The sequence below is a fragment of the Danio aesculapii genome, chromosome 2 (assembly GCF_903798145.1).
Source record: "Danio aesculapii chromosome 2, fDanAes4.1, whole genome shotgun sequence".
Classification (NCBI taxonomy): Eukaryota; Metazoa; Chordata; class Actinopteri; order Cypriniformes; family Danionidae; genus Danio; species Danio aesculapii.
The window spans coordinates 26870828-26898712 of record NC_079436.1 but is presented as its reverse complement, the minus strand read 5'-3'; positions in this window follow the sequence as shown (position 1 = coordinate 26898712).

Here is a 27885-nt window from a genome sequence, read left to right as displayed (position 1 = left end):
CGGATCTCCGTAAAGGTTTGTGAGCACTACAGGTAGATCCCAAGGGGGCATTAGAGGGGGCGGTGTGGATTTAATCGGATGAAAAGGTTATGCCTCCCTATGGTGCCACTATCCACCGCGTCATGATGAGCGGAAATGGCAGCAACGTAAACCTTCAGTGTGGAGGGTGACAGCCTCCGCTCCAACCTATCCTGTAGGAAAGAAAGCACAACACTTATCTGGCAAGTTCGGGGGTCTTCTCGGCGAGAAATGCACCATTCAGTGAACAGACTCCACTTCAGGGCATAGGCATGCCTCGTAGAGGGTGCTCTAGCCTGTGTGATGGTGTTAACCACCGCAGCCGGTAGGTCACCCAAGTCTTCCTCTTGGTAGCACTGGTACGTGGCCATAGCGTGTAGGGCACAAGCAGCCTGGCCCGCGACTGTGTAGGCTGTGAGCCTCTGAGCTCACTGTGCACTTCCGGGAAGCATGGGACAGGAGGCTTAGAGGGTCTTGTTTTCTTTTAAGCCTCCACATAACACCAATCTAGTCGGGCTGGAAGACAAAGTATCATGAAGCAGCCTGGGAAAGCATGGCTATCATATCAGCTTCTAGATCCGGAGCTTCGCTCAGGGGGGGAGCGGGTTCGGATCCTCATCTGACAATGACAGCCCAACCATTAATGCAACAATGGACATCTTATCCAGGGTGTCATTAAGTGAGAGCGACCATTCGAAAGGACGGAGCACTCACCTCACTCAAAGCTTGGATGGAGCGCGTTAAAGAGCGAGAGGTCAGCGAGCCCGAAGGCAGCCGATTGACTCCCACTGTAACCCTCAGATCTGCCTGAGTGCCAGCCCTTTTGCGAGGGACAACAGGGGTGGTTCGCCCTTTTGCAAGTAGGAGCCGCGATCTTAGCTGCGTGACAGACATGCCATCGCAGTGATGGCATGCACTGCCCGAGAGCACCACATTAACATGCTGGACCCTCAAACATGTAACGCAGTGTTTGTTCCCATCATCCGAGGATAGGAAACAACGCACGGTCGGAACGACATCTTGAAAAAGACGCGCTGCCTGACCATGTTGCCCTTTAGGAAACTTGCTCCTTTTACTCACCGCTCTAGAAGGACCGGACCCAGAGAACACCAGGCAAGGGAGAATACCCAGCTCAACTGTCTGCCACCGCATGTACTCTCTTTGCAACCGGGAGAAGCAGCCTGTCAACGCTGGCAGCTGTCTCGTTCAATCTCAATTTTTTCTTTTTGCGAAGGAGGTTTGGAGGAACCCTGACGACTCTCTCAGTAGTACGTTTGGCTCTGAAAGCGAAAAGGTGGCTCAATTGCTACCAGCTGTGTACCCCGACGCTGTTCATTCATTGGCATTTCATTGGCCCATTTATACACTCTTTCAGATGATAGGCTTCTGACGAAATCTCCATAGTGGAAGTTTCCACATAGCATTAAAGTTCCCGTCACGCTGGGAAACAATGTTCAGTGGCTCAATGTATTACAACAGTGTTTTTAAAAGACTAAACACTTTATTGATATAGTACACAACCATGCACATGTGGTCAGAACACAAATGAGCCACAGGTAATGATGTTTCTCCTAAAGAAAAGCCTTTCTATAAACAAAATGCTAGCAGGCATCTGTAGCTCTGCCTCATTGCCCTTTTTTGGTAACCCCCAGTCGGCGTGATGAAGCATGAACAAAATGGCGACGGTTGGCCACGCCTACTTGTAGCTTCATTTGCACTCTTCAGAAACATATAGGCGACGTCACGGATACTACGTGCATATTTTTTTTTACAGTCTATGAATACAACACACACACACACACATTATTCCAACTCAGCATCCTGTCTATGGTCTGGGTCAAGCCTGAGAATCTCGTCCATATCACAGGCTATATTGGCCCTTCACATTCGTCAATATTAAACTGATTCAACCCTTGACATCGTCTTATAAACCCATGACTTGTAGCAAGACCTACTGCATGTCCTCTCAGTGATTAGCAAATTAAATAACTGGATTCTAGTTCATGTTTATTTCACATCTAAGCTCACAAGACATCTCAGCAACCTGATCCCTGAAAAAATGTCAAATAGGTCTGCATTTCTGATTGAGGATGAGCTTATGAAGCAGATAGTTCCTTCTGTTATTAAAGTCTACTGCAGGGCCTCTTTCATCCCTGAAATGTCACACAGATAAGTGGGATAATACTGACGCTCTGACACATCTACAACACTATCCCTCTATCGCAGAAGAGATTTGTGTGAATGCACAAAAAATTAACAGGGGCAAAAGCCCAAGTTTCCATTACAATGGTTGAATGTAAAACCAAAAAGTGTTATTTAAAATATTTACGCTGGATTTGGAAACAAGAGACATGTTTTTAAATGTTTTTAAATGCATATCTGTATAAAAAGCTGCAGGAGAATCGAAGTATAAAAGCAGGAAACGCTATTTTGACAGCTTATTAAGATGATATTGTTATGGCACGCTGTTCTACGCACATTTAGAATAGCTTATTCATGTCCTGTGCATATATAAACACACAAAAGAAAAATGTCAATCAGCTAACACTACTTACCTGCAAAATGTCATGTAAGCCATACATTATAAATTATACATTATAAGAGATGTATAATTTATACATCATTTTCACACTTATAATAAAAGTAATTGGTCACAAAATAGAAAAAAAAAAACTTGTCTCTATATGAAAAATATTGAAATGAAAAATATTATATTAAAGGTAAAGTAGCTGGTGAACGTCCTAGCCTTAAGTTCATGTCACATCTCCAATGCAATACAACAGGCTGACACTGCTTCAAGGCAGTAAATGACAGTAAATGGATTAGTCCAGAGCAATTTGTGGAAAACAATTATTGGCCGTACACAGTGGACTAAAATGTCTTTTTCAGAAATCAACAAAAGGTTGTCATTTCAAGTCATACTGCTATTTGGGGAAAATAGCTATTATTCCCATTCTCAGTGATTGCGAGTACATTCTAGAGAATTTCCATGTCAACATAATGGATTCATGGGTACAAGTCCTATGTATGGGTTTAAAAAAAGAGAGAGAGGCTTTTCAGTCCTTTTTATTTTCTCTGAAGAAAAGAGACCAGGCTCATTTGAGATGTCAAGCTCCTCACCTTAAAAGTAGACGAGAGTAGGCGGTTTCAGTCAGAGAAGGATCAAAAAAAGAGCTGTTAAGGCGGACAATCCCCTCCTATATAGTGGACTAGCAATCTACTGTATGCAAGCAAAGCAGAAATTATACTCGAGTTCTTTTGTTGCTGTCGAACTGAATGGCACTAAAATACTGCGGCTTGTACATGGATCAAATGGACAGAATGAACAACTGGTCCAATTTGAACAGATTCTCTCCCTAATTTATTCAAATTCGTCATCCATGTGTAGTATATTAACCTGTATGTATGTCTTTAGAAATTCAAGAGAAACTCCAGATCAAACTTAAGATTATACTATCACAATTTCATGCCAAATTTACAGAGAGAAGGAGCTATAATGAGAAAAGCTTCAGATATCAAAAAAATAATAACTTCACATATAAGAGCACTCCAAGAATGGACACTCATACAGATGTAATTACATGTAATTATAGCTAATAGAAATAAGCAATATTACAAGCAAGAGTGCTGTTGCACTGATGCAATTAAACACAAGGCTATCTGTAACCCCAGCATGATTGTGAACGTGATATTGCTTTTAGCCGTTTAGTAAACAAGAAGCTCATATTTAGTAACTAAATATGAAAATGCATCAATTTTCACCCTGCCACAGGAAAATGAATCAGACTCAGATGTGTTTTTGGTCATTAAAGGTGCAGTAGGTGATTGTCTTCTGAAACATTTTTTGTTGTGCAGGTTGAAAGTCTCTTTACATCATGATAGTAATGACTAAAGTAAATAATCTAAATGTTTTTATTTGTATTTTTATATTCTGGGTAAGGCATAAGACTAAAAGTTTGTCTTAATAAAATTTGTCAGGCCGATAATTCCCATAATTCTGAAAAGTAGCCCAAACTGTTCGTCAACAAATGTAGATTTGTACATCTGCACACCCGTTTACCCAGACAGATCTGTTGTTTGCTATGCATGCACACTGTGTTCACCTGCACATAAGAGAGTGACAGCAGCAAAAACAAATGCTGAATCAAAACTTTTTAAAATCCTGAATCAATATTGGAGTTACTTTTGCACACTGGAGGAAAGATGACACCACGGCTGAAGTATTTCTTTCAGACAGTTAATGATGTTTTAAAACTATTTTAGTCACGCAAAGCTTATGTAGATTTAGTTGTTTTAGGAAATGGATATATGCACAGAAGTGTTGTTCAGCCACTGAACTTTTACGGCGAACGATTGATGTGACTATTTTAAATTTTATAAGGGACCTTTTACAGCTTCGGTAATGTACTTTTATTTAGTTTAACAGCAAAACATAAGAAAACATTCTGTTTTGACATTTACTTGACAACCTGTGATGCGCTCCCTATATTGTTTACCGTGCTACTCTGAATATTCAGTCTAAAAGCATGTAAGTATGGCTTAGTAATAAGTGTAATACCTAAACCCCGTAAGCCAAGCACTAAGAATACAGTAGTTGCTTTAGGACAAAGCGCGTGAGAGAGAGAGACCAGCGAGCATGCATGAAATATTGCACATTATGACAAGTTTTGCTTGTGTATGAAACATACTTGTATATGAAAATAATCATTTTACATCACTTTTCTACATCGATGGATAAAAGATCACACGGGCATTGCTGAGAAAAACCATGTGTTTGTGTGCATGGAAATGTATTATCCACACTATCTGTTAAATTTGATCTAATCCATGTCCTGAAACAAAGCCCCTTTCACTTCTAATTCTAAAGGAGGGAGCGATTCTTCTGTGAATGATTTTTCATTAAGAACAATTCGTATGAACTATTGATATCCCTGCGTCTCAATGTGCACATCCGCTTTTCTGATCTAAATGGTACATAACATTTTTAATATTTAATAATTTAGGGTGGACAGTATGGCACCCTTAAGTTACTTTAAAAAACCAAATGTTCATTTAGCCAAAAATAATTTTTATTTTTAAAGTTTCTGGCATCAGCATCTTGTTGTCATATTTCATTTACAATTTTGCTGATTTTATTCGACCAAACTAGCATAAATCAAGAATTTTGTGCAAGTTGGTGCTACTTTGCCTGGCAGCGGTGTCAAACTCCTGCCCTGCACAATTTAGTTCCAACCTTGCTTCACACTTACCTGTAGGTTTCAAACAAGCCTAAAGGACTTTTAGTTTGATCAGGTGTGTTTAATTTGGGTAGAAGCTAAACTGTACAGCGCTGCGACCCTCCAGCAACTTAACAAATTTAAGTGACTTGAACATAAAACAATTACACTTAAAGAACTCATTTTAAAATGTACCTATGATGAAAATCAACTTTTGTAAGCTGTTTTGATAGAACTGTGTAAATGTATAGTGTGTCCACTGTCATATTGGAGAGACATTAAAATAGGACCCTAATCCCAGTGATTTTGAGACCCAACACAACATGACGTATAAGAGTGCAGTTTTCCCTACCCACCGAATTGATAGACAGGCATCATACTTCTATAATAGCTCTTTCTATAATTTTTTTTTTTTTGCAAATAAACTGGGAATAAAATGTTTGTTACAACTCTGTGATTTTTAAATAATGAGCTGAGTCTGTCTCTGTGCTGTTTATCAGACATAACATATGATGACAAGCCGACACGCACGTGGGAACGGTGGGCGGAGAAAAGCAGCTTGTTTTCATTTAAAGATACATACTACAAAAATAGCTACATGTACTCAGACACCAAAATGCACTGAAAAAAAATTATTCAAAGATGATTCCTTGCATTTTTTTACATTAAGTGGTTGTAAACAATTTATTTGGGCTGAATTTAAACAAACATAGTCACATAGAACATTATTACATTTAATTTGTTTGTTTAAATTTAACACAAATAAATTGTTTGCAACAGTTTTGCATGCAACACTTTTTTTTAGTGTGGTCAGATTCTGGAGACTATAATAAATTATCTGATTGAAATTTTGAGCTGAAACTTTACAGACAAACCCTGGAGACACCACAGGCTTATCTTATTGTAAAAGAGGTAAAATAGGTTCCCTTAAAATAAGTCGTTTGAACAAGCAGCAATATTATGTAGATCATTTTGCTAGCAATGAAATATGCATATTCAATGCATTTTAAGTTGCTTTGGATCAAAGTGTTTAGAAAGTGCATACATGTAGACTATTTTCTAATATAACAGTTATTCTCATTGAAAGCAGTGCTGACACTGTATTTTAACCTTTACACTATAGAAGCTTTATACTATTAAAGTACTATATAAATAAAAAGGACTTGACTTGACTGAAATTTGCTAAATATTGATTAATAGATGCTTTCTTCTCCACTGTTTCAGTACTCCACATGTTTGTTTTGTAATATGAGGAACCAACACAGCACATATTTTATTATGTACATATGAATCTAGCTATTTGCTAACAGTGTTCAACTGCTCAGGTAATTCAAATGTCTTTTTTTTTACAACTAAACAAAGAACAAAAACGTACTACACTTTGACTTGTTTCACATCATTTGAGCCATATAAACTAGACCGCATTTGTAATCGACATGCATGGCAGCAATTGGTCCTGTGCAGAACTTTCTTATCTTAAAACGATCCTGCTGAAAAACTTTCCTATGAACTTTTAGAGGCCGACGGCAGCATTAGTATTCATCTCGCAATGTAAATGCGTTCCCTCAGGTGTTCGTGAAGATGTATAATGAGCATCAAGACAAATAATATTCATGGAAGTCTCCGGCTGTTATTACGCACTAAAGGAAAGCAAACAAACCTCTCCAAAATGAGGACAATGACTGCTGAAGGATTGTGGAAAGGTGCATGTCAGGGGCCTCCGTGGAGTTTTCATCAGCGTCTCTCGTGGTCTGCCTCAGATCTCAGAGTTGTTTCACATCATACATTAGAAGCATTAAAGGCCTTCTCCACCTGTATTCCTCAACCTGACTTGCAAAACACATCTTGAGCTAAGAGCCTTCTTTACATCTGAATTTGCACACAGTCTCGGGTGAATTCAGCCATGTCCTTTAATCTCAACCCCAGGAAGCCTACCGAATCATATTTTTGATACATGAATTTCAAAGGCTACTAAATGAATAACACGATCAGAGCTTTGCTGGAATAAATATGGTGTACAATGTGCCTTCTGCCATTTGATTGATAGTTTAGCAAGACCTTTTAATGGGCATCTAAAAATGTACACCTTTATCTTGTGGTGACCTTTGGCTAAGAAATCTTTCATTATTTTTATCATATCATGGATTTTGTATTATTAGCATTTCAAGATTAGCATTAACTGGGCTAGAGCAAGTTAGTTGTTTTTCCATACATCATTACTTAGAATAAATATATTGATTAAATGTATTTTGTACATAAAACGTGAATGATGTACATCATGCAGGCTTTACTTTTAGTCAATACTGAAAATAAAATCATATAAAATCTTATCAAAACAGTATTTACAAGTTATGAACAAATAATTGCATTTCTTTAATATAATTTAATCTATAATAATATGTTCAGTTGCTATACTAAACTAAAAATTATTTTAATTTAGAGGTTAATACAAGTGCAATCATGTGGAACAAATTACCAAAATCATTCAAGGAAATAAAAGACTTGAGGTTCAAAAAAGTGATCAAAAGATGGTTGTTTGATGAGGATAGATAGTTTACATGGTGGATGATGAGGTTTTTTATATGTTATTGATATTGTATGAACAATAAATGTGTTCCTGTTTTAAAATGTGGAGGTACTGTTTGTTTTATGCATTAACTGTATTTTGCAGCCATACTTTTGTTTTTTTAGCAGCAAGAACAACATTGGAAACAAGCCCAGGGTTTTATTGTGTTTTATACTTGATAGTTTTATTTTAAAGTGTATGGGATATTTGTATTTTTGAACAGTTTGTCTAAAATCTGTCAAATAAAAATTCAAAATCAAGCTCTATCAGAATCGCCTTTTATTTTTTTAGCCACATTAAAAATGAAAAATATACACCAGTGAATATATTTAGATCAGTTTGATGCTTTTAAGTAATGTGTTTTTAGCTCAGTGTTCTATTTATGTTAGACTATCAAGTTTAAATGCAACTAGGCCAAAAGGCAATTGTTGGTGTAGCACAGAATTTATAAAAAAAAAAAAACATCATCGTGCAATACACACAGACAACACCAATAACAACAAAATATTCTTAATGCACTAATATTTAGCAAAATCTGACCCTTAAAATAAAATCAGCTGTTTTTGTGTTTTTTTTTTTTTTTGAGTTCCAGGATCTTTTTATGTTAGACAATCAATTTTAAGTTTAGTGTAATATTATTATATTATAAGCTCAAAAGGCAATTGTTGGTGAATATAAACATCATCATACAGCACACAAAAATAACAACACAACATTCTGATATCTTACCAATTTTAAAGTTGCTTGCAAATTATATTGACCGCAAATGCTTGATGCATAAAATATGATACAAATGATATTTTATTTCTTAAAATACTGTGTTTATAGATTTAATATCTGTTCCAAAATCAATGTGACAGATTTGTCGATATCTGTTCCACTTCAAAAAAATTATTAAATGTCCTTTTAAATTTATGGCAAGACTTAAAGGGTTGTGTTTAAGCTTTTCAAAGAAATGTGGAAAATACATTTGCAAAGAAGCTTGATTTTGGAAACTAAATCCTTATTTAATCCATAAATTTGCATATTTTAATGATTTATTGGAATGATTTAAATTTGTTTATGCATAAGCACTGTACCGTCAAATAAAATGTCACCCAGGACCACAAAAACAGTCATACGTGTTTTGTTTTGTTTTCAATTGAGATTTTGATTCAAAGTATAAATAAAAAAAATTGATTTGTAGTTTGTTAAGATAAGACAAGATACAATTATTTGAAAATCTGAGGGTTCAAAACAAATCAAAATATTGGAGAAAATCAGATTTTAATTGGCCTCAGTTGAGTTCTTAGCAAGCATATTACTAAACAAAAATAGATTTTTTTATACATGTTTAAAGAAATTTACTAAATATCCACATGGAATAATATTATTCTAATGGCATTTGGCATAAAAATCTATCATTTTTTGGTACTTTCAAAAATTTACCTGTGCAACATAAGGTTTTTGTGCTCCACGGTCACATAAACAACAAGCCAAAATTACTCAGGACTGCAGGCAGCCTGGTGAAAGGGGTTGTTTTTTTTCTCAAAAAGTGGACCTTTTTGCAGTTATTCGCCGTATCAATCTCAGAAGCAGAAAAGCTAGTTCATGCTTTTATGACTTCTAGGCTGGATTACTGTAATGTACGGTTCGGTGGTTGCCCAGCATCCTCTATTAATAAACTTCAGTTAGTGCAAAATGCAGTTGCCAGAGTTCTTACCATGTCTAGAAAATATTACCATATCACCCCAATTTTATCCTCCATACACTGGCTGCCTGTTAAGTTCTGTGTTGATTATAAAATATTGCTTCTTACCTACAAAGCTTTAAATAATCTAGCTCCTGTTTATCTAACCAACCGTTTGTCTCGCTACAATTAAATTCGCTCTTAAGTATCTCAAATTTCAGTGCTTCTGGTAGTGCCCAGAATAGCAAAGTCTACTAAAAGAGGTCGAGCATTTTTATGGCTCCTAAACTCTGGAATAGCTTTCCTAATAATGAGGCTCAGACAAACTCTCTCAGTTCAAAACTAAATTAAAGACCTATGTAATTCTTAGATAACAACAATAGGCAAACTAGTATTTAAATTCATTTTAATACAGGCTGCTTTTGGTGCTTTACACCTTTTTAATGGTCATTTTTTTGTAAATTTGCATTTAAATGCTACCACAGAAATATCAAAACATTGACAACAACATCTCCCATAAGGAAAGCAGCAGATTAAACACACAAAACACTGTCCTAATGAAAATGTAAGCACTCAAACGAACAAGAAAACACAAAGTCAAAAGAAAGTCCTCACTAGGAGGGAACTCAGACTTGTTTGTGTGTGTATTCTTGTTTTTGTAAAATGATGTGGCCCTTCAGAGTGGTTTGATAGATGTGTGGGTAATATCGGTCAGCAGGTGTGAATGTGTCTTCCCTGCGTGTAGGACTCCCAGGACGCATGTAAAGTAAAGCGCTATGCTTCACTGACCAGATGAAACAATATCAGCCCCCAAAGAGCATATACACGGCAGCTAGTGTCACATCGCTCCTCGGCTCGTTCTCCTGTTATATTTGTCCATTCACAGATAGTGAGAAAGAGATATTGCTGAACATTTCTTCCATTTCTGAGTGATTGGCAACATCCAGACTCTGTGAAATTCAATCAAAAACTCACAGGATTGTCCCTTATGTAGAGGGATTTTTACAATAGAAGCTCATTTGAGGATGTCATAGATGTGAACTTATAAAGTTGAACTAAGGTATTTTTCTTTCCTTTATTTTTTTTTCTATAACATTTTTTTTAAGATTCATAACTATGTTTTGTAGGTCTACTACAGTAGGTGCTCATCCAAGGTCAAAAGCCACATTGTTCATGAAGCATCACCCCTTCTTTCTCTCACTTTTCATTATTGTTCATTCAAGGATTTTTTTCCCTTTAAAGCATTTCTATTAACTTATTTTGGCGGTCACACACAGAATACTGTTTCATAAGTCATATGAGTAACCTGAAGTAGTCTATATGTAATTTATGGCATATATGGAGAAGTCTGCCATCAAAGACACATTGGGGAAGAGACAGATGAAACATATATTACAGATTAAACTTATATTACTTATCTTTTTTGTAAAAAAAAAATAATAAATTTGCGGATTTATGAGGTATGATTTTATGATATCATATGATTTTATTATATCATAACAAAAAACTTAATATATAAATTTCTTTTTCTTTTACTTTCATTTAATATTTACAATGCATTTAGATCCATTTATTTATTAAACAAAGCAAGTCTCTTGTATAATATATCTACTAAAAGACAGAAAATATTACTTTACAAACTGTATTGTAAATAAATCATAAGAACATTTTAATATTACTATTTTTATATCACAATAATATTAGTGAAATTAATAAAAAAACTGAATCAATATAAATATACACATATTTACACAAGTAAATACATCGACTCGATGGACTAAAATTCTGCATAAATCTGTGAAAGTCTTCGGATTTCTGCACATGTGGGCCTATAAATAACTAATAAACAAAACATGTAGTTTAAATCATAAACTGTATGTGACTGTGGACCACAAAACCAGTTGCACGGATATACTTGTTGAAATAGTCCAAAATAATGTTGGTAAAGTTCATCATCAAGAAAAATGTATTGAATAACATACCCATAAATATATCAAAACTTTTTTTATTAGTGATGTTTATTGCTAAGAACATAATTCAAACATTTATGTAGGCATTCATTTTCAATATTTTAAGATTTTCAAATAGTTGTTCTATGTCGTTTAAACCAGTGTTTCTCAACCATGTTCCTAGAGGACCCCCAGCTCTGCACATTTACCATGGCTGTTTCTCAATTCCAAGAAAGCTGAGAATTGACTTGCGTTCTTGTGAAGCCCGGTCTTGCCAGGTCACCTCAGAAGAACGAACACGGGAGACCACAAGAACAGAGAACGCATCTTGTGAGAAATGAGTTGCTGCGTTCTTCCTGATGGTCACATGACCTTCACGCATTTTTAACGTAAAATTATTAAAACATTACAGCATTCATATAATAGTTGATTACTTATTTCCTTTTCAATATATATATAACATGCACAAAAACCTTACAAATATACTTTGCACAATAAAACATATTTTAATACAAATTTTAGCCTTAATGTGTTTATGCCTCTAAGATTTTCATGGTAATATTTACTTTCATCGTCCCATTTAGGGGAACTCCTGAGATAAATAAGTTATATTTCTTTAGTAACTTTAGTAATAAATCTTGTAGGACTCAAATGGTCCATTGCATGTTCAAAAATTGACGGAGATCTGAGTTGAAAATTAAGAAGTTTTATTTTGAATGCAAGAAGTTAGAGAATACAAGTTCTGCGCAGAAGAGGTGTAATATCAATTCAGCCCCCGCCCTATTGGGCTCTCCTTCATGCTTTTATACTGTCTTTCCCACACTATCTAACCCCAACCCTATTGACTTATATGGTGTCGTCTTGACAGTTTGACCATTCAGCAACCAGATGTTCCTCTTCCTGGTATCTGTTATAAGCAGCAGGCCTCTACCCTGCCAGTAGCAGGACGTTGGGTTCCTCTTTCTTGTACACACATTATCACAGTTAACCTTTCAAAAGAAGAAACCTTTTATGTCTGCATTTATTAGTAAATGTTTAGCAAAATCTAACAATAAAAAATGCTATTCTTCAATCTATGTAAAATGCTGTGCTTTTCACCTCCTTTATTCAGTCGCAATGACTTCTGGGACTTCTATGAGAGTGCATCCTTGATACCAAGATCGTATTTGGGAACTTCACGTGTCCTCCGTTCTTGTGGTCTTGAGTTTTGGAACTGAACTTTGGCAGTCGATAAGGACATTACATGAGAACACAATCAGAATCAGAATCAGAAAGAGCTTTATTGCCAGGTATGTTCACACATACTAGGAATTTGTTTTCGTGACAGAGCTTCTACAGTGCAACAGGATTACAGAGACAGGACAAAAAACAGATAATAAATATATTTAAAAAAAAAAAATAGAAGTAAGTAGTGAGTGCAAATATACAGATTGACAAGTGTATGTACATGTTTATTACTATATACAACGTTATATGTGCAGCTGTTATGTGCAAATTGGCATGTAAAGTGTGTTGTTAAATAAGTGTATATGTGTATAAAAGTGTATAGCAAGTAGTGATGTTGGTTTCGCAATTATTATCATCAAGTGTTCATGAGATGATGGATTCAAGGATGGTTCAAGGATGCAAGAAGAACACATATTGAGAAACAGCCCATGTCTCCTTAACTAAACACGCCTGATTCAGATCTTCAGTTCATTGGCAGAGACTGAAAGACCTGTAATGTGTGTGACAGACAAAGGAGACATCCAAAACATGCAGTGTTGGTTGAGAAACACTGGCATAAACTATATATCAAAGGAAAGTTTATTAATTTGGATCATTTTAGATGATGTATCAATCATCTTGTTGCCTACTTGGAAAACAATCAGCACTTCCTTTTGATTTATTTGCACCGTTTTATTGTCTCTCTTTATTCTGTGACTGATTCAACAAAAAACAACAATTATTTAATTTACAAAAATGATTGACAAAAGGATGTCGAGCATGGCACTGGCTGCGTCTGTATAGCATGACTGATTGTCATTGATGCGAGCTGTGCACGCCGACAACTCATTGGCATTTCATTGGCCCGTTTTTATACTCTTTCAGATGATTGGTTTCTGACGAAATCCTCATCGTGGAAGTTTCCACATAGCATTGGAGTTCCCCCCCTCGGGGAACGAAGGGTTACTTTAGTAACCGTAACGTTCTGCTGTTTGTGTGTGTGGATGTGTAAATTGTGTGTAATGTTTTGACAAAATGAGCCTTCACTTCAAAATTGTGCTTAAGCAATAAGAAAAAACTGTAAGATAAAGGCATTAAATATAAATAAATAATTATAATTATCTTTAATTATCTTTCAGGCCATTACACCCTCATGACTGGTTTTGTGGTCCAGGGTCACATTTGAGTAATAATATACTGTATATGAATATTTGTACCAGTTTTTTAGGCAATCTTTGGTATTTTCAAAAGAATAATGTTTTTTTTTTTTTTTCAGTTGTTAGCATGTTACATGAGATCACGAATGTGAGCCAGATTCTGAATGTACAAAGGAAGAATGCTAATGATGTCAATTATGATAAAATCATCTGCTCAAATTAAATCTTTTCAAGTTTTATTTATTTTTATTTATTTTTATAATTTTATTATTTAACATCTTTTCTGCTTACACATGTTTTCAAACCAGTGTCCCCTTTTTTCAAAACTCTACACACAATTCTCAAAAACTACACACTCAAAATGCAAAATGTATTTCCTTCAAAATGTAACACGTCATTCAAAATGCTATAAACACATGTCAGAATGAAGCACTTGCATCAAATGGCAAACTCACTTTCATTATAGTACAGTTTTTTCCAACTGCTTAGACACAAAATCTTTTCATGTCACACGATTTTTGAAACCTCTCACTCAAAATGCAAAACTACACAGCAAATCTCCAAAACCAGAAGCTGTTTCTCAGCCTTGAACACTTTTTTTCAAAACCCTACTCACAATTCTCTTCCGAAAACACAAAAACTAATAGGAGGCTACTTGCTTTCCCTTTGCAAACACAACCAACCAAAATGCTACACTTATTCACAAGGTCACACACACACGCTCCTCAAATTTGGAAACACTAATTTCTTTACTGATCACTAACCACTCACTGCTTTACTTTAGTATAGGTCAAACGTGACAGGACACCTGGCTGTTCTGGACCAAAAAAAACTGGTTTGCCAACCATCCACAATTTGTAGTTTTGTACCTACCACATGTTGACTTTTTCTAAATTTCTCTAAAAAAGTATAGAGAAATTTTTCAGAGCCTGGCTCTGTAAAGTGTAGGATGGCCAACCCTACATGCCGGCATGATGCTTCTCCAAGCAATGGACCCCTCCCCCCCTCCCACAAAATTGTATTCTTCACTGTATTCTAAAACTTTTTACATACAGTATGTTTCTGTTTTTTGTATGTTTTCTGTAATGTTTGGCCTAATTACTTTTTTTTCAACTGCTTACACACAAAATTTTTTCTTGTCACGTAATTTTTTAAATATCTCACTCAAGATGCAAAACTACACAGCAAATCTCCAAAACCACAAGCTATTTCTCAGCCTTGAACTTAGTTTCAATTGCATAAAACACTTCTTTTCAAAACTTTACACACAATTCTCTACCTAAAACACAAAAATCTAACATGAAACCACTTGCTTTCCTTTTCCAAACTCAACCAATCAAAATGCTACACTTATTCACAAGGTTGCACACACACTCTTATCAAATGTGGAAACAATTTTTTTAACTGATCACTAACCAATCACTGCTTTACTCTAGTATAGGCCAAAGGTGATGGAACACTGGGCTGTTCTGGACCAAAAAAACAGGTTTTCCACCCATCCACAATTTGTAGTTTTGTACCTACCCCATTTTCTCCTTTTCTAAATCCTAAATACCACTACAGTTTTTTCAACTGCTTACACACAAAATCTTTTCTTGTCACACAATTTTTCGAAACTTCTCACTCAAAATGCAAAACTACACCTCAAATCTCCAAAACCAGAAGCTGTTTCTCAGCCTTGAGCTAAATTTTCAATTGTGTAAAACACTTTTTTCAAGACTTTACACACAATTCTCCACCTAAAACACAAAAATTTAACAAGAAGCAACATGCTTTCCTTTTCCAAACACAACCAATCAAAATGCTACACTTATTCAGAGGGTCGCACACACACACACACACTCCTCAAATATGCAAACAGTAATTTCTTAACTGATCACTAACTAATTACAGCTTTCGTCTAGTATAGGCCAAAGATGATTGGTCACTGGGCTGTTCTGGTCCAAAAAAAAGAATTTTTCCACCCGTCCACAAGTTTTGTACCTACCCCATTTTCCCCTTTTCTAAATCCTGAATTCTCTAAAAAATTAAAAAAAATAAAGGAATTATTCTGGGCCTAGCGCTGTAAAGTGTTTAATGGCTAACCTTATGCCCACATGATACTTCTCCAGGCAATGGACACATCTCCCCCTCGAGAGTCCCCACACACACAATTGTGTTCTTTACTGTATTCTGGAGAATTAACGTTTGCTTTACAAAATTTCATTTTTACATACAATATGTTTATGTTTTTTATGCAATAAACACCAGTAATGTTTGGCCTAAAAAATATTTTCTGTTTACAATGTACCTGCTACTCTTCTTAGCAGATTACGGTCACTGTAGTACATTGTACTGAAATGTAGATACAAGCCTAAAGAGCAAAGAGCTTTAGATTTAGAACAACCGTGTTGACCTGCTATATCCAAAAGTGTTATATTATGAATGACGTGTTTGCCATTTGATGCAAGTTCTTCATTATGACATGTGTTTATGGCATTTTGAATGCAGCGTTACATTTTAAAGGAGATGTATGGCATTTAGCTTTTTTAGTGTGCAGTTTTGAGAATTGTGTGTAGAGTTTTGAAAAAAGGTGATGCTGTTTTGAAAACGTGTGTAAACGGTTGGAAAAAACTGTAATAAAAAATAGAGGAATTCTTAGCCTAGCGCTGTAAAGTGTATGATGACCAACCCTAGAGTATGTCTGCACAACGCTTTTCCAGGCAATGGACATCTCTCCCCCTGCGACCCCCCACACACAACTGTGTTCTTTACTGTATTCTAAGGAACATACTTTTGCATTACATATGTTCTATTTAATTTAAATTTTTTTTTACATTTTTACATACAGTATATTTATGCCTTTTATGCTATAAACCCCAATAATGTTTGACCTAATAAATATTTTCTGTTTTTACATGTCATTGGACATGAAACAGTGTACCTGTTCCTCCTCTCAGAAGATTACTGTCACTGTAGAACATTTTACTGAACTGTAGGTATACAGTAAGCCTATGAAAAACCAAAGAGCTTTATATTTAGAGCAACGGTGTTTACATGATATATCTAAACATTTACTATTATGAGAGAAGTGTTTGCCATTTGATGCAACTGCTTCACTCCAAGTGTGTTTATGGCATTTTGAATGCAGTGTTACATGTTGAAGGAGATGTGAGGCATTTTGCATTTTGTGTGTGCGGTTTTGAGAATTGTGTGTAGAGTTTTGAAAGATGACGCCGTTTTGAAAACATGTGTAAGCAATTGGAAAAAACTGTGTTCAGCCATATACTGTATACTGTACAAACAAACAACAAAACCATAGATACACTGTATGTAAAAATGTAAATGTACATTTTTATTATTTTTGTGGACCTGAACAGCCCGGTGTCCTGTCACATTTAACCTATTTATAGGCATATACTACAGTAAAGCAGTGATTGGTTTGTGATCAGTTAAGAAATTTAGAGTTTCAACATTTGAGCAGTGTGTGTGTGCGTGACCTTGTGAATAAGTGTTTCTAAGGAAAAAAAGTCGCTTCCTGTTAGATACTTGTGTTTTCTGAAGAGAATTGTGTGTAGTGTTTTGAAAAAAGTCTTTTATGCAATTGAAGTTCAAGGCTGAGAAATGATTTATATTTTTGGAGATTTGCATTTTGAGTGAGATGTTTCAGAAATTGTGTGCCATGAAAAGTAAGCAGGTGGAAAAAAGTAAAGTATCTGAATATTGTATATCAGGTATTAAACACAGTTATGCTTTATGTATAGGTCTGGCTCAATAAAGACATTAATACGTCATAGTGATTGGAAAAACATAAACGTGTTAAAGTGATAAATGTGGATGTTAAGGTGTTGACTGATATGAAAAAAAATATTATTAAGCAGCAACATCTTCCTGTGCATAACCACTGTTACTATCAAATAAATGCATAAAATGTCCAAAAAGAGAGATGTGAAAAACACTTTTGATAAATATAATTACAGTGAGATGAGACTTGCATAAAATGAAGAATGTAGTAATTTGAGTTACTTAACTATGACCTTAAAAATCACAGATCACAGAAACAGTAGGAGAAAAAAAACAATACTAAATATCAAATTGCAGTTACCGAATGTTTAATCTTGCATAGCCAGGATAAAAAAATAAATATGTTTATCAGCTTTTAGAAGGAAGCATAAAACACTTCCCATGACATCTTGACTCTGTTGTATATTGGCAAAAATATATTTGTCACTTGGTATGAGTAGCCAAATTTGACAGATGCCAACATGGACAGGTTGCATGACATACCCTCAACCTTTAAAAAAACATAAACAAAACTTTGCAAGGTTAAAAAGGAAACTCAGGGTAAACTATATAGGTTCACACACACTGAAGATAAACAAGGTCTGTGCCAACAACTGTGTGTGAGTTGGGGGGTCGAATTACTGGCAGTACAATGTAAAAACTTTGGGCAATGGCATGAGCCAGCAAAAATAAATCCTCTATTTTAGATAAAACAGCTTATATAAAAATATATTTGCTATAGTCAATAAATTGAAAGTTTTAGCATTATAATGGGATCGTATACAAACAGTTAAGCAGATAATTTATTAAACTGTCAATTACAAATTGTCAAATCAGTAATCTGAGAAATAGGATCTTCATTGAGGCCATCAATATCACCACCATTAAGCTTGCTAATGAGTTTTATCCACATGCTTAACGAGTTTCTCAGTGAGCTTAACAATTATTTAGCTACAGAATATGTGTGTATGCTATAGAACAGAGACATGTGGGCATTTCCTGAAATCAGTTCAATGCAATTGCAGGCTTCATTTGATATTTGCACTATTTTCACAGGTTTAAACACAAGTTACCCTTATGCTGTCAATAAGCAACCAGAAATATTATATGTGGCCTGATCCAGCAAAATGAGTTACAGTGACCCAATTTTTAAAATTCAGATTTTGATATCAATGGAGACTCTAGTGTCAAAAGAGGAGACTCTGAGCTTTAAAATGATCCTATTCAATGAATGGTTTTAAAGATATGCCCAGTTGAAATATGGTTTTCTGCCCTTTTCTCAATTGAAAACCTGAGAAAATTGCTAGAAGCAATAAAAAAAAATTTTGACCATATTTTTGCTGATATCTTTCAAAATCCATTGCATTCAAAGGGATAAACTATTTATTTTACAGCCTAATTTCTACATATATGCAAATGCTAATATATTAAACCAAACTGAAGCTCAAATTATTTTATAGTATTTATTTAATTAAATATGTTAAGGCATTTTTACAAAGATTTACTAAAATCAGGAAGCTTGAACAGAGGTGCTACATTTTTAACGGTGTTAAAGAATTCATAACGGAGAGACCAACATTTAAATATTGGGTCAAAATAATTCTCATATTCACTGAGAGAGGTCGTAGACAAATCTCATAAACAAAATCTTCATCAAATGACAGAAACATGGCTCTCGGTCGTTAAGTTTACAACCTTTACAGCAAACGGCACGATTTAGCTAACTCGCCATCTCGATCCATGCTAACTGTTTCCACACAGACTGCTTTACAACTACACATGACTCTATTAACTTCTTCAACATCAGTCACAGTTCACTGCTCAACATTTTCATCATTCGTGTGATTTTCATCCACACTATGTTATATTACCCCACATAGTATTGAATCTTTCTAAAGGGATCTGCTTGTTTACACAGAGTGGACGGTGATGGCTGAACCAAATCCAACATTGGCTCATTCTGAAAATGTAGTCCTATATACATTTCTGGATATCGTATATTATGTAGCCAGAGCTACGTATGGCTGCATTTCATTTTTTAAACGAATGCTACGGGGCGCTATGATGCCGTTCCTTTTCTCGCTTACCAGCTGACCACTTACCTCCATATGGACGGCTTTTACGTCAGTTAGCTCGCCATGTACGTCAATGGACTTGAGATGCAGAGCAGAGTTGACAACGGGGTTTGAGTCCAGCAAACAATGGTTCCAGAAAGCAGATAAGACAAAAGCTAAAAAAAATAAAATAAACATATAAATAACAGGGTGAGAATTTGGTAAAATCTGAAAACATAGTAAAAATCAGGGGGCATTTGTTTTTCTGGATTGCTTTTGAAAACACTATTGGTTGGGTTTAGGGAAGGAGGAGGGTGGGTCAGTCAGTCAGTCAGTGAACAGTGGCCTCTGGTGGATTTATGTGAGAACAGCATGTGCGAACGGCCCTCACGGGAGAAATTTGAGATCTGAAAAAGCATACACAGCGGCCTCTGGTGGATACGCGTAAACAAAAACTGGAAAATAACATACTTCCTGGGACATATTTTGCTCTTTCCAGAACTGTATCTAGGGGTAAATGATCAGATTGAGCCTGGGTTGACCAAATCGCGTGTCTGTCAGTTGAAACAACAAAAAATTGATAAATGATCAGCATTTACGTCACAGGTTGTGCACATTTCTAAGCTTTTTGATTGGTTTTATATAACATTTAATGCCATATTTAAAGAACAGAGATACTGGCATTTCATGGGATACCCAGAATATAAAGAAAATGATGAGATGAGTTGAGAAAAGCAATGTTCAGTTCCAGCAGATTTAGTAAATCTTTAAGTCAACTTTAATAGTCATTTAAATAACTTTACTCAATGATCTCAATGACAATGAAACTTTGAGATTATTTTTGAATGTCTGTTGTGTAATAATTCTTTTCATACCTGTTTCACATCGGCCTGTTTCTTAGAATAGTGTGACTTCAGACTCAATTTACCAGATCAGGTCACATATTTGTATGCTTTTATATTAGTATACTGGCTATTATTACCAGCTTGAATTAAAGTCTCATCGTTTGTAGGCTGGGCGCTGCTTGCATAAACATTCACTTTGTTTCAAATTATACAGCCATTAGTATGTATTTGGTTTTAGTTGTTGCTAATAGTATTATCCTCTACACTGCAATAAAAAAGAAAAGAAAAAAGTAAGCTAACTGAAAAAGTACTGGAAGCACATTAACGCTTTTGTATTATGATTTAAATGACCAACCTAGACAATATTTAATTTAAACTCTAAAAATAGTGAGTCACTCTGATTTAAATTATTAACCTCAAAAGTTGCCAGAGCTGAGATCAAGGTCTCATAACGTTATTCCAAAAGATAATTAAATGTCAGAAACAGATAGTTTCTGTTAAATTACAAATTTGTAACTGTTAATTAATGGATTGCTTTTCAGCGGACATAAAATAACAGAAGTACTGACAGCTCATTGTCCGTATTTTCTACCATAATTTGCAAGACCAACTAAGACAATCATTTCAGAATGCTAAAAATGTTATTAAAACAGTTTATTAATTTAGACAGCTACATTTCCGACACAAGCTGTCAGAGCAGAGATCAAGGTCCCTTAATCCAATTTGAAAGCGTAAATAAATGCTTGTTAATCAGAAAGTACAGTTTCTGCAAAAATTCTGCAAAAATAAATCCATAAAGCAAGAAAAAACAGGCTGGCAGGTAATTGCTCTTTTTTTTTGTTCTATCAAAATCTGCATGGCCATCCAAGACGAAGTGTCAAAAAATGTCAATAAAAAGTCACTTTATTAACATGTGAAGTTAAATATATAATACATCAAAACATGTCAGTATAAATGAAGATCTCAAAATACAATTTGAAAATTTAAATATACACTCAATCACAAGCTCTCAGAGGTGGAAGTAGGTGGAAGTAGTGCTCTACTATAGTAGTATCTACTACTATACTATAGTGCTATAGTAGTGCTCTACTATGAAACTATATTAGTGCTCTACTATAAAAGATCTGGGTGTCATATTAGACTAAGTGTTATATTATATTAGATCTGGGTGTTATATTTTGAAAATCATATATCCCATGTCACAAAAACTGCCTTCTTTCATCTGAGAAATATCGCTAAGTTACGAAGTATGCTTTCCATGTCAGATGCAGAAAAGCTAGTCCATGCTTTTATGACTTCTAGGCTGGATTATTGTAATGCTCTGTTTGCTGGCTGCCCAGCATCCTCTATTAACAAACTTCAGCTAGTACAAAATGCAGCTGCCAGAGTTCTTACCAGGTCTAGAAAATATAATCATATCACTCCAATTTTATCCTTTTTACACTGGCTGCCTGTTAAGTTTCGTATTGAATTTAAAATATTGCTTCTTACCTATAAACCTTTAAATAATCTAGCTCCTGTTTATCTAACCAACCTATGTCTCGCTACAATCCAACCCGCTTTTTAAGATCTCAAAACTCAGGGCTTCTGGTAGTACCTAGAATAACAAAGTCGAGTAAAGGAGGTCGAGCCTTCTCATTTATGGCTCCTGAACTCTGGAATAGCCTTCCTGATAATGTCCGAGGCTCAGACACACTCTCGCAGTTTAAAACTAGATTAAAGACCTATATTTTTAGTAAAGCATACACAGTGCATCACATAATGGTATGATGCATGAATGTGTTCTATGCAGGTTTTTGCATCTCGTTTATATACACTATGAACAGCAGCTACGCTAATTATTCTCTTTATTCTCTATTTCCACTTGGGGATACTCATCCCGAGGCCCCCAGAGACTCTGCAGCGCCACTGATGCGATCCAAGACCCGAGACGAGATGATCCCAAGGTTTCCATAATCCTGGACTAGGCCGTATCCTGAGCAGGTGGTGGTCATGGAGGAATGGAGCGCATGAGACTGATTCCTGTGATGCTCCAGTGACAGACGAGTCTTCGCTGATGGCCAGCTTTCTCCAGCCTCCGGCGCCTAGACTGCAGCTCTGCACAGGACGTTTGGCCATAGGAGAAATGGGAGAAATGGTTGTGCCCAACTAAGCATGGTTTCTCTCAAGTTTTTTTATCCTTCACATTCGCCAATTGGTGAAGTTTTTTCCTTGCCGCTGTCACCACTGGCTTGCATGGTTCAGGAATTGTAGAGCTGTGCGTATCGATGGATTTGCTCTTCAGTGTTGGACTCTCAGCAATGAATATTAAACCACACTGAACTGAGCTAAACAGAACTGAACTTCAACTCAGAAAAATTAACTGACACTATTTCAAATCACTATAATCTTCTATGTGAAGCTGCTTTGACACAATCTACACTGTAAAAGCGCTAAAGAAATAAGGTGAATTGAATTGAATACTAGTTACTTCTGGAAAAAATATGATTTTTATACGATGTTCTAACTAAATTTTTTTAATATTATTTTGTTTCTATTTTTAGTTGTTCATCGCAGGACTATGTGCAATAACAAAGTCAGTTTGAATTATCTTAGGATAACTTTCAAGGCAAAGCTAACACATGTATTATACAGCAAAATAGATATTTTGTGCATATACAATATGTATTCATCCATTTATTTTCTTTTTCGGCTTACAGTCTCTTTATTAATCAGGGGTCACCACAGCAGAATGAACCGCCAAATTATCCAGCACATGTTTTATGTAGCGGATGTCCTTCCAGCCGCAACCCAACACTGGGAAACACACAAATACACTACAGCCAATTTAGCTTATTCAATTCACCTACTTTATACCGCATGTCTTTGGACTGTTGGGGAAACCGGAGCACCTGGAGGAAACCACGCAAACACAGGGAAAACATGCAAACTCCACACAGAACTGCCAACTGACCCAGCCAGGGCTCGAACCAGCAACCTTCTTGGTGTGAGACGATCGTACTACCCACTGAGCCACTATGACACCCCAAAATGTATTTATTATTAAGTCTTATTTAAAAAACTTGATGAAAATACTACAATTCAGGCTTTTTTAGAACAAAAAAAAGACAAGTAAACTGTCATCCACTGATTCTTAAGAAGTAAGACAAAATGAGTGCTTTAATACAACCTCCCAACTTTTTAAAATAAACATACTTTTTACCTCACCATCACTTATTGCCAATGCCATCAGACATTAAAGAGCATTGTATTAACATTTCAAAATACATTCTTGTGTTAGAAGACAATTATATTTTCACATGTGACCCCATCAATTATTCAACAAATATAAAATAGCAAAATTAATTATTATCAAAATATTCAGCTGATGAAGCTGACAGTTCTGACGGAATTTACATCTGACAGAGGTGACGAAATTTGTAATACTTTTAACAATTAAATTTATTTAATCCATCAATTACTTTATTATTACTTTATTAACAGCAAAAGAGCATGTTTTTGATTCAAAAGTTTTTTCAAGAATCTGATAGTGTTGATATCTGACAGCGTTGACATTTTGGTCATTTCTTTCACAAAATATATGGGATTTATGCAGTAGCCAGTTGTTCAGTTGATGCTAATGCAGCATGCTTCAGGGGAAGAAATCATCTAAAAAATTCCTCAGAAATCAGATGATGGTGTTGACATATCATGGTTGTTACACAGGTTATCTTACCATCCATATTTAAAATATTCTAAGACTATAAAATATACCTGAACCTGTGCAAAACTGATGTACTGTACAATGGCATTACCTGTACCTTTATATGGACTGAGGTGAGGGGGTCTTTTAGAGAGACAACTGCCCCTCATATTGACTGATTTATTACATTTGAATAAATCTCTGAGAGTGTTGATAAAATAAATGGGGACACATGTATGTGCCATTGAAAAGCAAACTTGCTGTGACATGAGACATAATTAAGTGTTGCTTTTAATATAACAAGTTATTTTAATTAATAAAATAATATTTGTCTCCATTTAATAACTTATGAATGACTGGATCCATCACTGTGGATGTACTGTTTTAGATGTAGTGAGTAGACAAAAAGTCGCATACATTTGATATAATGATTAAGTTAAACTAAAGGGGATAGTTGTAATAAATACACTGTATTATTGATATATCATCACATTTACAATTGAAAATACTTAAACTTTTAAACAGGCAGCATGGTGGCTCAGTGGTTAGCACTGTCACTTCACAGCAAGAAGGTCACTGGTTCGAGTCCCTGGGTTCCTGGCTGGGCCAGTTGGCATTTCTGTGTGGAGTCTGTTCTCCTTGTGTTGGCGTGTGTTTCCTCCGGGTGCTCCGGTTGCCCATAGTCCAAAGATATGTGCTATAGGTAAGTTGGATGGACTAAATTAATTGGCTTTAGAGTACGAGTGTGAATGCAAGAGTGTATGGGTGTTTCCCAATACTGGGTTGCAGCTGGTAAAGCATCTGCTGCGTAAAATGATTCAAGACCCAGTCCAAATAAAATAATAGGCTAAAATAAATGATCACAATGAGGTATTTGAAGTATGACAACACATTTTATAAGCACAGTGGAGCCACATTATGTACTACTTGTTTTGATAAATAGACCATCAAATGGCTGTGACCTGTAATGTGCATCCAGTTTACTGAAGCTTTTAGACCGACTAGGAGCAAATCAGACAAACAACTGATTCTGAAACCTTTCAAGCATACATTTATGTTGTTGTAAAGAAATTAAAGTTCCACCTTTGATTCCTAAAATACTTTCTGGTACATTTCACTTAACGATACAGCCCGTGAGCATTCAGGTAGCATTTTCATCAATCAGTGTGAATCTATTCTAAATTCTTGATAGTTTTGATAAAGTTTGTTGCAGCAAAGAGACAACAAAACTTTTACTTTAAGAGCAGAGAGATTTTGACTTGTATGACTGAGAGGTTACATGACTGTGCTCTTGTTACAATGAAGTGACATATTTGCAGAATTATTTAAATTATGTGCAATACCTGCAATCCAACGGCGACATTCAGACTGTGTCATTGGAAGTTAGAGACAGGAGGCGGTGCATGTCAAACTCTCTGTTGGAGAGAAGAGAGAGTGTATAAACATGTGGAAAATGACTACTGGAAATGTCATATATTTGAGTATTGATGGGTATTTTGTTAATACCACTGTAATCTCCATGATAAAGGTAAATTTAATTAGTCCATGTACTACTCAGTAACAACCATTGATTTATAAATAGCAGAGCAGAATAAGCCTATTAGGTAAGTACAGATTTAAAAATATACTCAAAAAAGTACAAAAACCTTACATTTTTGGTAATGTGTTGTTACTTTTCACTTTTTTTCACTTTGAACAGATAATTTCTGTTAGAATATAGTTTTGTTAGTTATAGTTTTACAGTTTTATAGTTGATATAGTTATAGTTTTACAGGAAGTTTTTGGTTTAATTCACATATTATTTAAAATCAAAGTCAATACTCTTTTCATAATTGAAAATTATTTGCATCCTTGATACTGTAAATATGAATGGAGAAAGCTGGTAAAATAAATATGTACTCTATCTTTTTTATCTTTCATTCAACAAAAAAACACACACACACACACACACACACACACACACACACACACACACAAAACTTAGATTAATAATTGAAAATAACAGTGAAAATGAATAAGTATGAGTATATATTTTGCTCAAATATATGAATTTGTAGCCATTGTTTACTCAATGCTTTTTGCAAACTCAATTTCCCCAGATAACAGCACTAAGTCCCCTTGATGTCTCCTGATGATGTGAACCATTTTTCCATAAAACCCTCATTATATCCTCCAGGTTCACCGATCTTGCTGCACTTTGCTCATTTTCTGTAGGATTTGTTGCAACACATGCTCATTATGAAAACGTCCCCCCGTGTACATTTCTGGAGAGTGCAAATGTAGCCAGAGCCACGTATGGCAGCATTTCGTCTTTAAAACGAACACTACGGGGTGATATGACGCCACTGACGGCTTCTGTTTCTTTTCTCGCCTACCAGCTGACGCTTACCTCCATGTGGACAGCTTTTCCGCTGTTACCAGATTGCCCAGCAGGTCGCAATGTACGTCGGAGGACTTGAGATGCAGAGAGGAGTTGACCGTGACGACGGGGTTCGAGTCAGGTGAAGAACGGTTCCAGAAAGCAGCTAAACAAAAGGCAAAAAAATAAATAAATAAATAAACAAGTAAATAACAGGGTGATAACATGGTAAGATCTGAAAACATGGTTAAAAAAAACAAGGTGGCCATGAGGACTTTTCATTTTCTGGATTGCTTTTGAAAATACTGTCGGTTGGGTTTAGGGAAGGGGGTGGGTAGGGGAATCGGTAGGTCGGTCAGTTGACAGAGGCCTCTGGTGAATTTGCGGACCGATTGACCGATCTGAAAAAAGCATACAAAACAAATTAATTTTTTTATAAGCATACTAATAAAAAAACGCAGCCTCCGGTGGATTTGTGAAAACAAAAACATACCTCCTGGGACATATTTTGCAATCTCCAGAAATGTATACGGGTATGTATTAATAATGAGCCTGGGTTGATTTTTTTATTGAAAATTTGTTTTTGTTATGGATAATAACCAAGTGCTTATTTGTTTATTATTGATTGATTCATTTTATTTAGTGAATCCTGGGAGAGCAATCCCCAACCCCTCAGCACCCCGCACACTCCTTACCCCCCAGAGCCGGCCTTGCTCCCCAGGCAAAATGCCCCTGCTACAGAAGTTGTATCAGATCTTTCAGAGATTGTGAGCTCGCCTCCCCTCAAACTACAGGCAACCTGTGGGGTGAGAAACCACAGCCAAGCTGACAAATATCATCCCCCTCTGTTTCCTCAACAGAAGCCTTTCCACAAGTCTGAGGCCTGCTGACGCTAAATGCTGGCCTCCTCTGACATTCATCGGCCCCTCGCTGCGATCAGGATACTGCTCCAGAGTCCTCACTGTGCTCCATTACCTCACATATCTCTCTCCAGTGGAGAGGAGCACACTGGAATGACTCCTGCAAAAATCAGCATCTCCCACCTTCTGCCTCCTGTTTCTGTTGTCCACAGTTAGTCGGGCTATAGACCACAGTGGTATAATTAGCTTTGGCATGATATTTTTAATATGTGTTAATCCCATCACAAAAGTTTCTAAGAACTATCTGGGATGTTGCTATGGCATCCCAATGGGGATATTACTCCCGCTGTGCGATGTCCTTATTTCTGTCACACTAAGCACATCCTCGTGTCTTTTGTCTTCAGAATAGGTATAGTAGAATGCACTTCTGGCTCCGGCATGACCTTTTATTTCTGCTCATTTCAAATAAGCAGAAATGTTTGGGCAAAAAAAAAAAGTTGAATGGCTAAAGGTGCACTCGATATTTTTCCCTCATTAAAAAG